The sequence below is a fragment of the Megalopta genalis genome, chromosome 7, assembly GCF_051020955.1.
Source record: "Megalopta genalis isolate 19385.01 chromosome 7, iyMegGena1_principal, whole genome shotgun sequence".
In the NCBI taxonomy this organism is placed as follows: domain Eukaryota; kingdom Metazoa; phylum Arthropoda; class Insecta; order Hymenoptera; family Halictidae; genus Megalopta; species Megalopta genalis.
The window spans coordinates 15,120,582-15,136,038 of NC_135019.1; the positions used below are offsets into that span (position 1 = coordinate 15,120,582).

A 15,457-nucleotide genomic window follows, 5' to 3' on the forward strand; every position below is an offset into this window, starting at 1 on the left:
CGTTTCTCTGAATTTACTTGAACGCTTAAATATCGATACGAAGTGATCAAATAACGGAATAACATTCGTACTTAACACTAGATTTATGGAACCCGTCAAAATGACGGATCACTAATTTTTGAATAATTGTAAGATTATTCGTATCGTAAAGATGCATTTATAAGTTATTTATTCAATTTACATGTTACTTAAGGGCAATAAGTAACAGTTGATTTCAATTGTCTTCGAATAGTGGCACATGGCCTCCGAATTACCTTCGAATAGTGGCACGTGGCCTCTGAATTGTCTTCGAATCGTAGCACGTGGTCTCCGAATTGTCTTCGAATCGTGGCACGTGGCCTCCGAATTTTCTTTGAATCTTGCCACGTGGCCTCCGAATTGTCTTCGAATAGTGGCACGTGGCCTCCGAAATGCCTTCGAATCGTGGCAAAAAATTAAAAATCAAAAAGTTAAGTCATCATTTTCATTCTAGCATTACTATTATAACGTATTAACACTAGATTTACGGAACCCGTCAAAAAAACGTTATTAATTTTTTAATTTACGATTATTCATATCGTAAAGATACATTTATGAGTTATTTATACAATTTATACATTATTCACGGCAAATATTACAATAACACTTGTTAAGAGTCAGAATAAATGTTTTATTGTTACTTTTATAAACTAATATAAAACAGCTGTTTTTTATGTTCCGTAAATCTAGCGTTAACAGGATATTATTAGAAATCTCCGCGACGAGTCAGGCGGTCTGCAAGGGGTTAAAAGAACTAAGATTTGTGAAAGTGGGAACTTCAATAGAACGTAAGACACTTTTTCTTTCCCGCCGGATTACGACAGTCCAAACACCGAGAATTTTCCAAAAACCAGGAATGTAGTGTTCAAACACTTTTTAAAACCTGTCGAAGCGAACGATCGGGCAGTTCCGATGGTGTGTGTAGAAAATAAGATAAATAGGTAGGCGCGACAGCCGAGTGAGAATGACTCTGTGTGTTCAGTGAACAAGAGTTAACTCGTATCGATAGATCTATGGAAAAGAGCGTCCGATTCCGCTTTCCCTCGCGCGGATTCCGCGGCGGGACGAGTCTCTCCCTCTCTCTCTCTCTCTCTCTCTCTCGCTCTCTCTCGCTCTCTCTCTCTCTCTCTCTCTGTGTGTGTGTGTTTCTTTTTCTCTTTCTTTCCGTCCTTCTCTCTTCCGTTTTGGCTGTCCGGCTCTTCATGCGTGGTAAACAAGTGTCACGCACCGCCTCGGGCGGAACGACGAGCACTGCGAAATGATTTCACCGTGAGAGAGTCGTGTCGTGAGTCGGTCGTGAGTCGTGAGAGAGCTCTCGAGGGCCGAGAAACGTGGCTGCCAGACAGCGTGGCGACCGGAGCCGAGCCGAGCGGAGTGCTCGCGTCTCGCGTGTTGTATATACGCGCGCCGAGCCCGAACCCGAGCCCGAGCTCATGCCGTTGCCGTGCTCGTGAAACAGGGATTCGAGTCGCCATCGCGCGTCCGCGATCACAAACCTGAAACCTCGGGCTGGAAAGACTCGTCCGATCGGCGAGGTTTTTAATCAGCGCGTCGATATCTGGCCGCTTGCTTTCAATTTATTCACTAAAGCTTCCGTATCCTCGCTGACAAATGGTAAACATCTTTTTTCGATTTATACTGCTTTTTTTTCATCAATTATTAACTCATTTACGTTGAAGGTGATTATTTCATGCATTGCGACGTCTGTTCGAGTGCAACGTTTGCAATTGTTATAAACAATTCTGTGAAGCAGATTTTCAAGCGTCTTTAACGCTAGATTTACGGAACCCGTCGAAACGACGGGTCGCTATTTTTTTAATTTACGATTATTCGGTAAAGATACATTTATAAGTTATTTATTCAATGTATATGTTACGGCAAATGTTACGATAACACTGGTTAAAAATTAGATTAAGTGTCTTATTGTTACTTTTATTAACTAATATAAAACAGCTGTTTTTTTGTGCTGCTTTTTTGTTCGTAATGTTACTTACGGCAAATGTTACGATAACACTGGTTAAAAATCAGATAAAATGTCTCATCGTTACTTTGATAAATTAACATAAAACAGCTGTTTCTCGTGCCGCTTTTTGTCCGTAAATCTAGCGTTGAACAAGCTAAAGTAATTTTTTCAAAACGTTGTATTTTTACTGGAGCGTTTGATCGCCTCCCGTTAGCGTTTATATCGATATAACAGGAATCGCGATGATGAGCAAAAAGTTGATTTCCGAAAAAGATATTTCGTTTTTCCGCGAGACATTTTCTTCCGTGTTTTCGGCGAATAAACGGCGGCCGTGCGATGCGTTTCTATGTATATCAAAATCGCCGTTTATTAAATCACGCGCGCACGATTTATATTCGAGTATCGTTCGCTACTCGAAAAAACGTGATCGTAATTGTCGCGGTCTTGCTCGATCGCATTTCACCGCTATTTCGATCGAGTCGAATAAATTGTTCCACCAATTACGGGGAAACTCGGTGTTGCGAGTCGTTCCATTATATTTAATCGAAGAATTTTCGCTTAACAAGCGTTTCCGATCAGGCGACCGAAATGCTCGATATCGAATTGATTTCTATTGGCCGGGGCGCACGCGGAACTAGATTCCATTATTGTACGGACTTCGTTTATCGTTTATCGAGCCGGACGAAATCGTCGAACGGAAAAAGGTAACGAAATTTATTCGCACGTGCAACGAGCGTAATCGAATTTAAACGTTCCAGCTACAAAACCGACTCTAATCTTGGCCGAGGTATCGGTTAGTTAACACGAGCCGGCCGGCCGGTGCCGGAGATACGCGAGCCCGGTTTCTATTTTCGACGAATAAAACAGGCCAGAACCGGAGTGCACGGGACTCTCTCGGCATTAGCGGATAACCGCCCAAATTAGCAAGCTCATTCGGCGATATCAGGAAATTTGCATGTCGATACACCGGGGTCCCCGTGCCGCGGCTCCGCGCGGCTCCAGAAGAGAGGCTCGCATGATCGCTTATGGTCGCGCGGCGCGGCACGGCGCGGCGGTCGATTAACGTAAAAGCGTCTGGTATTTACGAGGAGCGAATGAGCCGCCGGGGGACAGATGGAAATCGTTAGAGGGGCTCTACGTGCCGTGTACGAAGCGGAGCCGTAACGATCGAGCTGAACCGTCGATCAACCTGGCGATCTAGATCTCGCAAATGAGAATTTACTTCTTGCCGGGGCGAAGATAGAGACGCTCGTTAAATCGTTCGCGAATAAACGATCGTCCCCGGAGTAATTTTGCACTTTGTGACTCGCGCATTATTTCACGAATTATTTATTCGAACAAACTAGCTGTACTGAATGTTGCAATTTCGATGAAACATGCCGGGAAACGATGCCACCGTTCCTGTGGAAACTCTTTAAGCGGGAGAGCGTTTTGCTCTGGAAAAACAACGGCGAGGAACTCCGATTTAAATATGAAAAGTACGATCGTAATTTATCGATCAACATTTCGCAGGAATTACGATGGAAATGCATCGAGAGCCGTTCGAATATTCTATTCGCCGAGCGCACGATCAAAGCAACTTGGGTAACTGGCTAAACGTCGCTAAAGCCGGCTGATTGAGTGCCGTTAATCGGCTAATCAAGGGCTGGTTCTCAGCAGCGGGATTTATCTCTCATAAAAGTTTCATGATCGACGGGACGAGTTCTCGTTACACGTAGAATGGTGTCGATAGGCGGCGACCGTTATGATAAATCCTATTTTCTTGTGTTTTTTTTCTCAAACAGGTTCGACCGAACTCTCCCGGAAAGCATCCCACGAAATTCTACGATTATTTTTCTTCGACATTAGTAGTATTCCCGTATCCGTTCGATCTTTGCGCGGCGCAATTTGCATCCGCATTTTTCCCCCCGTTTCGAACGTGGGCGAAGCGTGCCGGATTCATCGACCGGGAGTAGAAACAACGCGACGCGTTGTTTGTGTAATAATCCTTCGCGATATCCTTCGGCCGTGCTGGAATATTCGCGTCTTGTAAAAGTATTCTTAGATTGTCGCAACAGCCGCTCTCGTTGCGCGGGAACGGTACCGGATGTGCGATATTATGTAGGCGAGGACAGCCGTAACGTGCCGGCAATTAACGATGTTCGATCGCGGATTTTCTGAAGCCGCGATATCCGCAATCGGTGACTTCTACAACCGTAATTTCTTCTTGCAAAATTTCTTTCTTTCATCTTACAGTAATGAGAATTGAATCGATTGCACCGATTCCCTGCTTCAATTTCCTACGTCGCGATCAAAATAGCGGAAAGTCCAAGAAAATTCAATCTCGTCGATCTTATAAACACGTGTCACTCTTTTCGTGCTCGATAGGTTTAGGTATTAAAGCTTTCTATTCGATACGAGCGAGGTTCCTTTCACGATCGAGCGAACGGATCAAGTGGCTAAATGAGAGATCCTGAATCGATGTACAGACGACGCATTTGCCAGGACTAGACTCCTTAACACGTTCCGTGCCGAGCTTTTTTTACTCGAATCTTCACACTTTGATATTTTACTAAAACTTGATGTATTACGTGCAATTATTAATTCTCGTACACATAACAACGTAACAAAAACTTATCAACGCCCATTCTTGCGGTGGAAATTGATTCTTCGGTTCTAAATTTCTTGTAAACAATTTGTTCAGTTCACTAAGTAAACATGCAAGCATGTACCATCGATGGTACACGTGACACGGAACGTGTTAACCCATTGACTGCCAGCTACGAGATATCTCGTAGTGGGTGCTGCAAGTGTAGTTTGGCTACGAATGGCTATTTGAGTCAGGAACTATTAGAAAAGATGAATGAAAAATGTATATAGTGTAGAGAACGTATCGATTATCAATAAAAAAGATACTGTAAATGCCATTGCAATATTATATCAGTAACTTAATATTATTGTATTTTGTAAAACTTCATGTTTTCTTTCAAATAAAACCGTGGCGCCCAGGGCAAGACGCGCTAAATTTGCGTGGCAGTCAATGGGTTAACCAGTTAGCTGTGTTCGACGAGTATACTCGTCATGGAGAAGTGGTAGTATTTTGTGTCGTCACGAGTATACTCGCCGCGCGTAAAAAGTAGCGACCATTGACTATTTAAATCGTGATTTTAGTGAAAACAAAAACATATTCTTAAATTTCAAGATGTTTAGAATATTCCGATGCCGATCCTACACGAAGGTGTTTACATTGTTATAAAAATAAGATTGAAAAAGGATCACGATATTGGTGTTCAACGTGCAAAATGCGATTACGTATCGTTGCTTGCTTTGCCCAATATCACTCTACAGCAGCAATTTGAATTTTTCACTCTTATAAGTATTCGGTTTTTCCTGTGTCTTTCGTTTACTACGTACGTGGTATATGTTAATGTTAGGCGTATAAGTAAATATTAGCAATAAAATTGTTAATTTTACGAAATAAAACCGTCTTTTTCATCCAATATTTTGACAGCGACACTTGCTCTGTGTTTGACGAGTATACTCGTCGCCGCTTGATTCTCGCGACATGTACAAGTTAAATGCGCGTTCTGAAAAGGAGGCGCCGCAGCTAACTGGTTAGAAGAAGAAACTTTGGAACGTGACGAACCGAAAGGAATATTTCCGCTGGAAGAAGGGCGAAACCTCCATGAAAATCTCCGTCGTCACGGTTCCAAGCAAAATGGAACGGAAACGGTAATCGGCAGCCTCGATGACAGCTTGGAATAATGAAAAGCTCGATGAGTCCCGAGTCCCGACGCGGCGCGTGTAAAAAGAAGCCGCGTCTGGAAATCCGGGGAACCAGATCTCGTCGCGCTTGTTGTTAATTGCAGGAGCAGAAGTAGTACCAGCGCAACACGACGCGACGCGACGCGACGCGATGATCGGTCTGATGTCCCGGTGAATCGGACTCGCGCACGGAAAAAGGGAAAGAGAGCTGCTGGCATTGCTGCGACTGCGACCGCGACCGCACGATTCCCGGAGCCTCGTTACTGAATCACGATTGTCAATGAAGAAATCCCGCGGTCCGTCGACCGGAGAACACGCCGACGCGGCGCGGCAGCGCAACGATGGAAATCCGTGGAATGTCGATCTCCGCCGGTTCTTTGGCCGGCTGCTCGCGGTATCTCTCGATACCAAACGATACTTTCGAATCGGGAATTTCAAGCGGCAGAATCGACGAGGCTCGTGAGAAGCGTACGTCGTTTTTGTTCTCACAATTCGTTCGGCTCGGCTCGCTCTTGTTTCCCCGTGTCCATCCGTCAACGGGCCACGAATTCGCTGGGCCGCCTCCTCGTCCCGCCGGAATCATTCGTGATTTTAAATTCCGATATGTACCTTCCGACCACTCCGGTTACGCTTTTTCGGACCCGCCGCATCGATTTCGCGAAAATTTGCCCGATGTTTTGCCGAATCTCTGGCCGAGCGCTGCTGCACGAACGTCTATGTTTTATTCAAAAGCGATTACAAAGACCGATCATGCAGACCATCGAAGTAGTCGCGATTATTATTCGCAGCAGAAAGCTATTTTACACCGTTTCGAGAAAAAAAAACTCTGGAAACTTTGAGCCCGAAACCTAGTTCGTTCACGTGGCAGACATCGTCGATCGCGTGAAACGCTTTGTATCAGCTTTAACCCTTAGCGCTCCGCGCGTTTCTCGAGTGCTACCTACCAGCAACTCAGAAGTCTTATTTTGAGCGGATAAGATTACACGTCCTTGTGAATGCATTTGATATTTGATTTATTTTATAAATATACATTTTCCTATTGTAAATAAAAGATAAATTTTAAATTCTGTAATTCACCATGGTGCGATATCTTTGGTAACAATCTCCCATGTGTATTTTGGGTTTACTTGGACAAGTGTCACACAGTATTCGCTTTGCCAAATAGAGTTACGAGATATTTCTTTCAAGTTTAGAACATTTTCTGCGTAATCGTTGGTTTCCTTTATAATTTCATTTACCAATTCGTCCGTGAAAAATAATTTAAAATATTGTATCGGCTGTCCAATATTTGTAAGAACTTGTGGTCCAATGACCTATGGCAATACACTAAAAGGTATTCTATCTGGAGTATATAATTCTTCCGTAACATCACGCCATTCATCCAAGTCTTGCAACGAATCTTCGCTTTCGCTTTCAATAATTCTCATTCTTCGTCTCTTTGGTAGTATAATTTCGCTGCTACTACTCGAAGTGTCAGAATCATAACCAACATTGTCTTCCACGATGTCTTTTAACCCTTCAAAATCAAATACGTCTTCGGTATCACTCGGCTCTAAATTCTCATCGTAATATTTATTTTTCTCCATGTTGCTAACCATAGAAAAGGTCAAAAAATGGTTTAATCGTAATGGTACGGACTTAGCACGTTTTAACTACAGATAACAATTGCTAACGCCGACGATAACGTATGCTAAAAACATTTAGCTCCGCAGCGGAGCCTTCGGAGTTACGGAACAAATGACAAATGTCTCCGTAGCGGAGCCTTCGGAGCGCTAAGGGTTAAACGATGTTCACACGTTCGCGTTACTTTTACTATAAACAGCAAAAGCGGCTAGTCGGTTGTAATCGAATGATACATCCCGTACGCGCATGATGTAATACACTGTTTTGCTCGTCCGTCGGAGATCTCGAAGAACGTCGGATATGGAATAAACTTCGAAATCCGAGCGCATCCGCGGCGCGGTCGACCGCTTCTCGCGGTTGAAAGTGATTCTCTCCGCTCCGTATTCACCGGCGGCGGGGAGGACGGGGACGGGGACGGGGCTGGGGACACACTGGAACTGACACGCGGACGTGCTAGAAGAGACACGAACGCGGGAGAAGAACGGTCTTGTACGTTTTTCGTCGGCCAAAAATATATTCGCTGGCTCAAAGGCAGCGATCCGTTGGTCCCCGACTTACTCCCAATTACAGGGAGCCATGGGATCGAAAACGGCGGCGAGAGGCGGCGTTTAATTGAAACTTGACGCGGGAGGGCAGCGGTATGACTAATTTACCGCGGTCTCTTTTAACGAACCGGCAATCTGGGTCATCGTACCATCGTCGCACTCTAAATACGGAGTGCAACGAACGAACGAACGCGACGCCGTGCGGCGCTGCGCTACGAGGCGAGGCGAGGCGAGGAGAAGCGAGGCGCGGTGCTGCGTTGCGCGGTACTGCGCGGAGAGGAGAGGAGAGAAGAAGCGAGGCGCGGTGCGGCGCTGCGTTGCGTTGCGTTGCGCTGCGAGGCGAGGAGAGGAGAGGAGTGACGAGGCGCGGCGTGGAGAGGCGAGGTACTGCGCTGCGCGGCTTGGCGAGGCGCGGAGAGGAGAGGAGTGACGCGGCGCAGCGCTGCGTTGCATGGCGTGGCGAGGTGAGGTGAGGAGAGGTGAGGAGAGATGAGGCGCGGCGCTGCGCTCCGCCACGAGGCAAGGCGAGGCGAAACGCGGAGATCAGCCGATCCCGTAATCCATGCATATTCATTTTACGAGCGACGATTCTCGTTACAACTTTCGATCGGCGAGACGTCGATCGACCGTCAGCGTACGTTTGTCTTTCGATCTTCTTCGGATAGGTGAAAGCTCGCGAGCGCTGTTTATCGAGAAACTTCAGCACCTCGAGAGTTTCGAGTTCAGTGTTATTGCTTTAGGATTCTCGTTCCACCGATACACCTTGTTCAGCTGAAGATGAGGGAAGGTGTACAGTACAGTGTGTTCCGGTGTACGCGCGCTTAATTTCCAAAGGCTGTTAAGCGCTCTGGAAAGGTGGCCGGGCAGAGGAGCGCGATAACGTACGGCGTTTCTAATCAGTAACTCGATCTCGCTAGTGTCTTCTGTCGTAAACGGATGTTTGACTCCGTAAACTCCTGGCTACCTAATAAAGGTCGCTTTCGCTTGTAAAACTGAATATCGATTTCGTTCGACACTTTGATTGGACACATTTAAACATGTTCGTTTCTGCGTTAATACGTTCAATGGTTTTTCGGTTAGAATCCGCGCAAGCGCGGGGAGGGTGGATAGTAGGTTACTGTTTCTCATGCAGTGGCTCACAAAAATATTCGAACACCTTTTAAAAGGTTAAAAAAGGTAAAACTCTTTTCAAACTATACTAAATGACTTGAATTTTTTTTTAGATGATAGAGGGACTAATCCGCGAGACAATAACTGAGATGCATTTTCTTAATTTTGCTCTCACTTGGAACGACAGAAAAAGTAAAAAAATCTCGTTCTTCAACTTTTTTATCTGAGCTTATAACAAATATTTAGAAACTGCCTTTCCAAGATCTCGGTAACTCGTGTGCATCCGGAAAATTTTATCGTAATCGGTTAAGCCAGAGTCAAGCTACAGGCGTTGAAAGATTTCAAAAACTGCTAGCTTTTGGTCAAAAGTGTCAAAAATCGGGGCAAAATCGTGATTTTAGCGATCTTTAATTATTTGTAACTCGCAGCAACGTTAACCAATTTCGATAAAATCTTCAGCACGCATATAAGTTACCGAGACACACGAAATAGGCATTTTTAAAATGTTTGTTACAGGCTCAGATAAAAAAGTTAAAAAGCGAGACCTTTTTTTACTTCTTTTGTCATTTCAAACAAGAGCAAGATTAAGAAAAAAAGCATTTCAGTTATTGTCTCATGGATTAATCCCACTATCATCTAAAAAACAAAATTGAGTCATTTAGTTCAGTTTCAAAGAATTTATTGCTTTATGAAAGATGCTCGAATACTTTCGTGAGCTACCGTATGCGTTTACCAGAAAAAAATGGATAAACGAGATACGAAGCAAAGGAAAATTTTAATCAGATCCTGTAGATTGTATTGGTTCCTGGGTCGAAATACATAATCCGATCGATCGTGTTTACCGTGCCCGAATCGCCGAATGTGCGAGCCTCGTTTTCCAGGGGCCCGCACTGTTAGGCCCGCATAGCCAGCGATAAAAAACAGAGAAGAGGAAAAAGAAGGATAAACTAACATATGGTTTAAGACCGCGCAGAATAAATAGTGGGAGCTCATAAAACTGGCACGAAACACACTATTCGTTTTACGAGTCCATTTCTAAGCCATTGTCACGCATAAAACATCGGGGTTTGTTCAACCTGCCTAGACGGAAGTGACGTCGCGGCAACGTGGGGCGACACGGCTCGTTGAACCGAGAACCGAGAACGGAGAACCGCGAGCGAGCCGCGCGGAAATAACTCACGTACGGGAATCGTCACGTCCCGTGGTAACGCGCCGGAACGGAAATGCAGATATGCGCCGGGGAGGCAGAAGTGCCCGGATCGCCGATAATCGTACACGAAACCTACGGTCCGACGCCTCGAACGCACTCGGACGCCGCTTCGTGCCGCGGCCGTGCCGCGCCGATGTCCTTGAGGACAAGCTGCCCTCCGCGGCGGAGACAACGAGCTGTATTCCAGCCACGTTCCACGCCGGTACATAAGTAATTACTCCTGGACAACGAGCTTTTCCATCATTACGTTCCGGGAATTCGCGAGTATTTTTAGACGTCGCGCCGGTGGAAAGTCGATGAAACCGCCATCTGGCCTTTTTTGTCGCTAAAGGCGTAGTTGTCCATCCAAATATGGCAATTAGTTTCGATTTTTACTTATTGTCGAGAGAATTTATGGCTATACGATCAATTCTCCCTAGAATGCCAAATTTCGGGTTGCTGGGAATTTCACTGTGGGAACTTTCCTACGCCAATGTGATTTATTGCTACGTCGATGCTAAGGGTCGGCGGAGTCGGTCAAGCGTGTGACGCGGCACGCGACGCAGCTCCTTGGACTCGAATTCCTGGAAGACAACACAAAATGGTCTGTTTGGGTGTGAGTCAGGTAAAAAAAAAACCGCGGAGCTACGTGGTACGTGACCGTCGAGTCGTGGCATGTGGCCTCCGATTTGTATTCGAATAATGGCACGTGGCCTCCGAATTTTCTTTGAATCTTGGCACGTGGCCTCCGAATTGTCTTCGAATAGTGGCACGTGGTCTCCGAATTGCCTTCGAATCCAAGCACGGGGCCTTCAAATTGTCTTCGAATAGTGGCATGTGGCCTCCGAATTGCCTTCGAATAGTGGCACGTGGCCTCTGAATTGCCTTCGAATAGTGGCACATGGCCTCCGAATTACCTTCGAATAGTGGCACGTGGCCTCTGAATTGTCTTCGAATCGTGGCACGTGGCCTCCGAATTGCCTTCGAATTATCTTTGAATAGTGGCACGTGGCCTCCGAATTGCTTTCGAATTATCTTTGAATAGTGGCTCCGAATTGCTTTCGAATTGTCTTCGAATAGTGGCACGTGACCTCCGAATTGCCTTCGAATAGAGATACGTGTCCTCTGAATTTTCTTTGAATCCTGGCACGTGGCCTTCGAATTGTCTTCGAATAGTGGCATATGGCCTCCGAATTACCTTCGAATAGTAGCACGTGGCCTCCGAATTGTCTTCGAATAGTGGCACGTGGCCTCTGAATTGCCTTCGAATAGTGGCACGTGGCCTCCGAATTACCTTCGAATAGTGGCACGTGGCCTCTGAATTGTCTTCGAATCGTGGCACGTGGCCTCCGAATTGCCTTCGAATTATCTTTGAATAGTGGCACGTGGCCTCCGAATTGCTTTCGAATTATCTTTGAATAGTGGCTCCGAATTGCTTTCGAATTGTCTTCGAATAGTGGCACGTGACCTCCGAATTGTCTTCGAATAGAGGTACGTGTCCTCTGAATTTTCTTTGAATCCTGGCACGTGGCCATCGAATTGTCTTCGAATAGTGGCATATGGCCTCCGAATTACCTTCGAATAGTGGCACGTGGCCTCCGAATTGTCTTCGAATCGTGGCACGTGGCCTCCGAATTGCCTTCGAATCGTGGCAAAAAATTAAAAATCAAAAAGTTAAGTCATCATTTTCATTCTAGCATTACTATGTTAGCGTATTAACACTAGATTTACGGAACCCGTCAAAAACCCGTTATTAATTTTTTAATTTACGATTATTCATATCGTAAAGATACATTTATGAGTTATTTATACAATTTATACATTATTCACGGCAAATATTACAATAACACTTGTTAAAAATCAGAATAAATGTCTTATTGTAACTTTCATAAATCTATATGAAACAGCTGCTTTTTGTGCTCCGCAAATCTAGCGTTAATGCACACCGGCATGTTGATCGCTGCCTTTTTTTGCCGACTGCCCGAGTTTCGTTCTATCTCTCACGAGATATCGACAACCATGAAAACGAGCCGCGAGACTCGAAGAATCGTGTCCGACCGTTCGCCGATTTTCAATTCCGAGCTCCGAGCCTTCTAGGGAGAATTTACTGTACGTCCAACATGAACAATAAATATACGATATCTAGTACATCGGAAAAGACAATAATGGTTACCGCTTACTTTTCAAGCTCAATATCATAGGAAATGAAGCACGGAGTATATGAATGGGCCTGAAAGCGTCACGAGGGGTAAGAGTATGAAATTGGCACGAGAAGTGACCGAATTTACGATTGAATGAATTGGCAATGAACAGCGAAACAGTGTCAGCTTGACAAGATTCGTACAAAGATTCAACGGATACTACCGATTAAGCTAATGCCAAAATCGATCGTTTATTAATTTCTTAAGCTTCCACGAAGTTACGATCGATGCAATTTTCAAACGACCTCGGTCAAGCTCGCCGATGTCCCTTGATTTCATCCTCGATCTCGATAGCGTTGGACGCGCCAATGACGAGCTATAGTTCGCGATTCCACGGTTGGTCGCGTACGTGACGCGACGCATCAAAAATCTGAAAAGTCTATTCTGGTCGGGACACGGTTTATTCTCGACAGATATCCCATTTCTGCAATGCCGAGTATTTTTAACCGTGGCCCACATCTCGAGACTGATGATTATTTCCTCGCATAATCGGATGGCCCCGCCACCTTCTGACGTTCATCCACGCAGAGACTGGCAGAGAGACAGAGAGAGAGAGAGAGAGAGAGAGAGAGAGAGAGAGAGAAAGAGAGAGAGAGAGAGAGAAGAGGGAAAAAAGCCGGTCGTTTCCTACGAAGGTCTCCACAGTCCACTTTGCATGTCATTTCGCACGTTCCTTTCTCTTGAACGGCTTCGTTTAACGATTTCCACGTTCGTCGCCGTTTACGATTAAACTTTATCGCCGCGATAACGTCGCGTCGCCGGAAAAAAATGTATTATGCAGCGGCGTGCTATTAAACGAGGACGTAGATATACACGTAAACGCGGCTAGCCAATTAACCGGAGCAGGAATCATCGGGTCTCGACGCTCTCCGACCCTCTGTATGCTTACGAACAATCGCTGAAATCGCGGATACGTTTTCCAGAGAATCTCTGTCTCGCGGCTATGCCATTTTCCTCGTTTGTCGCGTGAAAGTAACAATTTGCATTCTTATTAGCTGCGAGTGCAGTTGTTGCTGTTACGGTATCGTAGATGACGTACACGTGTTATGTAGATGAAACAGCCGCGGGACGTCGTTTACGCACCTTTTAGACACGATTTAACTCTGTGTAAATTAGTCAAATACGTAGCTATGATTCCAAAGAGTCACATGCTCGATGTAACATTATTCCGTACGGTTAAACAGATACAATGTAACACATCACTCGATAAGTCTCCGGTCTAGCTAAGAAAAACAAATTTTTTGTTAGAAATTCGACTTTATTCATCAACATACTCTTCTTCAAGAGTGATACATTCGTTCCAACGCTCCTCTAACTTTTCGATGCCGTTTTTGTAGAACGATTTGTCTTTGTTCTCAAAATAGGCCTCCGTTTCGGCAATCGCTTCAGCATTTGAGCCAAATTTCTTTTCCTGGAGCATCTTTTTAATGTCTGCAAAAAGTCAGTAGTCGCTGAGGGTTAAATCTGGAGACTACGGTGGGTGGGGAAGCAATTCGAAGCGTAATTCGTTCAATTTAACCATCGCTTAACCGCGCTCCGAATCGTCGACACGTTGTTGTTTTTGGTCCGGTGTGAGCAAACGCGGCACCCACTTCGAAAGCAATTTACACATGCTCAAATTGTTGTGTAAAATTGTAAACATGCTACCTTCTGATATCTTTAAGGGGTCAGCTATCTCACGCAATTTCACTATACGGCCTTTCAAAACTATTTTGTGGACTTTTTTTATGTTTTTCGGAACAACTGCCGATTTTGGGCGACCAGAGCGTTCAGCATCATCGGTATTTGTACGACCGCGTTTAATTTTAGCATACCAGTCGATAATAGTCGATTTCCCTGGTGCAGAGTCTTCGTAACGCTTATTAAGCCACTGTTTGGCTTCAACAGTATTTTTCCCCATCAAAAAACAATGTTTAATCGATACACGAAATTCTTTTCTAACCATTGTTTTGAAAATTACAAAACTGGGGTCACTAAACCACTGTAACCTGTAAACTGATCATCAAAATGTCATGAAATTTTGGCAAGGATCGTTTGAAGAATGCTACTATCCAGAAATCATATAGGATTGTCAACAGTGTTGCCATATATGTGTCAGACCGGAGACTTATTGAGTGACGTGTTACAGAGAAAAAAAGCGATCCATCAATCGACGGAGCGTCGATTAAAATGCAATTAGAATAGGAAAGCGGTGCAAGCGCTACCGTACGCGAACTCTCGAATTGGTCGAAGCGCCGCAGCGCCAAGGCTTTCATTATGTCCTCATGTTTTACCACGAAACGGGTTGGCAAAAATGGCGGGACGAGATGGTTACGTCGTGATGCTCGCTTCCGGAACGGTAGGCGCGAAGTGTTCTGCTGGTACCACCGATGGAAACCGTGCGAAGCAATGCGAGGTGAAACCCGGTCCATTGTCATGTGCCGAGGATCACGTAAGGTCACATACTCTCCTGACTCGCTCGCAGCCACGGTGTACCCCGCGTGGAAACAGCGGAAGCATCAAGTTTCGTAGCGGCCGACATCTCGGTCGGACATGCTTTCAGAAAATTCATCGAAAATTAACTGATAATTCACTCGCATAGAGCCCCGAAACACGCGACACGTTCGACTAGAAAGCACGCGCCGCTTATTTCGAAGTAGGTGAATAAAAGATTCGCGAGAAATGTAGCCGGTCGTCGAATCGTCTGCTTCCCGTCAGCCATTGGGCCACGGGCCGCGAACACCGGAAGAAAATATATAAATAATAGAAAATTGACGCTCAGATTGTGCGCAAAGGTGGACAATTTGTGAAGAGGAGATACGGTTATTCGAGCCTTGCAGCTCGTTTATATAGTTGTTGACAATTCGTAACTATGAAAACAAACCGCAAGGCTCGAACAATCGTATCTCCTCTTCCCAAATTGTCCATTTTCGTGGACAATTTGAGCGTCAATTAGAGAGACATTACTGTATATCTTGCTCGGAAGCGTGCGTACGCGCCGCTGCTGGCCGCCGTGCCAGCGTACTTGGGTAAAAGTAGCTAGCCTGGAACACTTTCTACAATTAATTACAAGGTACGCTAGCAC

General features: G+C 45.2%; 1 protein-coding gene across 3 annotated transcripts in view; it reads left to right on the forward strand.

The window, feature by feature from the left end:
• The window catches only part of cv-c (RhoGTPase activating protein), a 550,236-nt gene that overhangs the window by 525,544 nt on the left and 9,235 nt on the right, over window positions 1-15,457 (forward strand). The gene's annotated exons all lie outside the window — the stretch shown is intronic.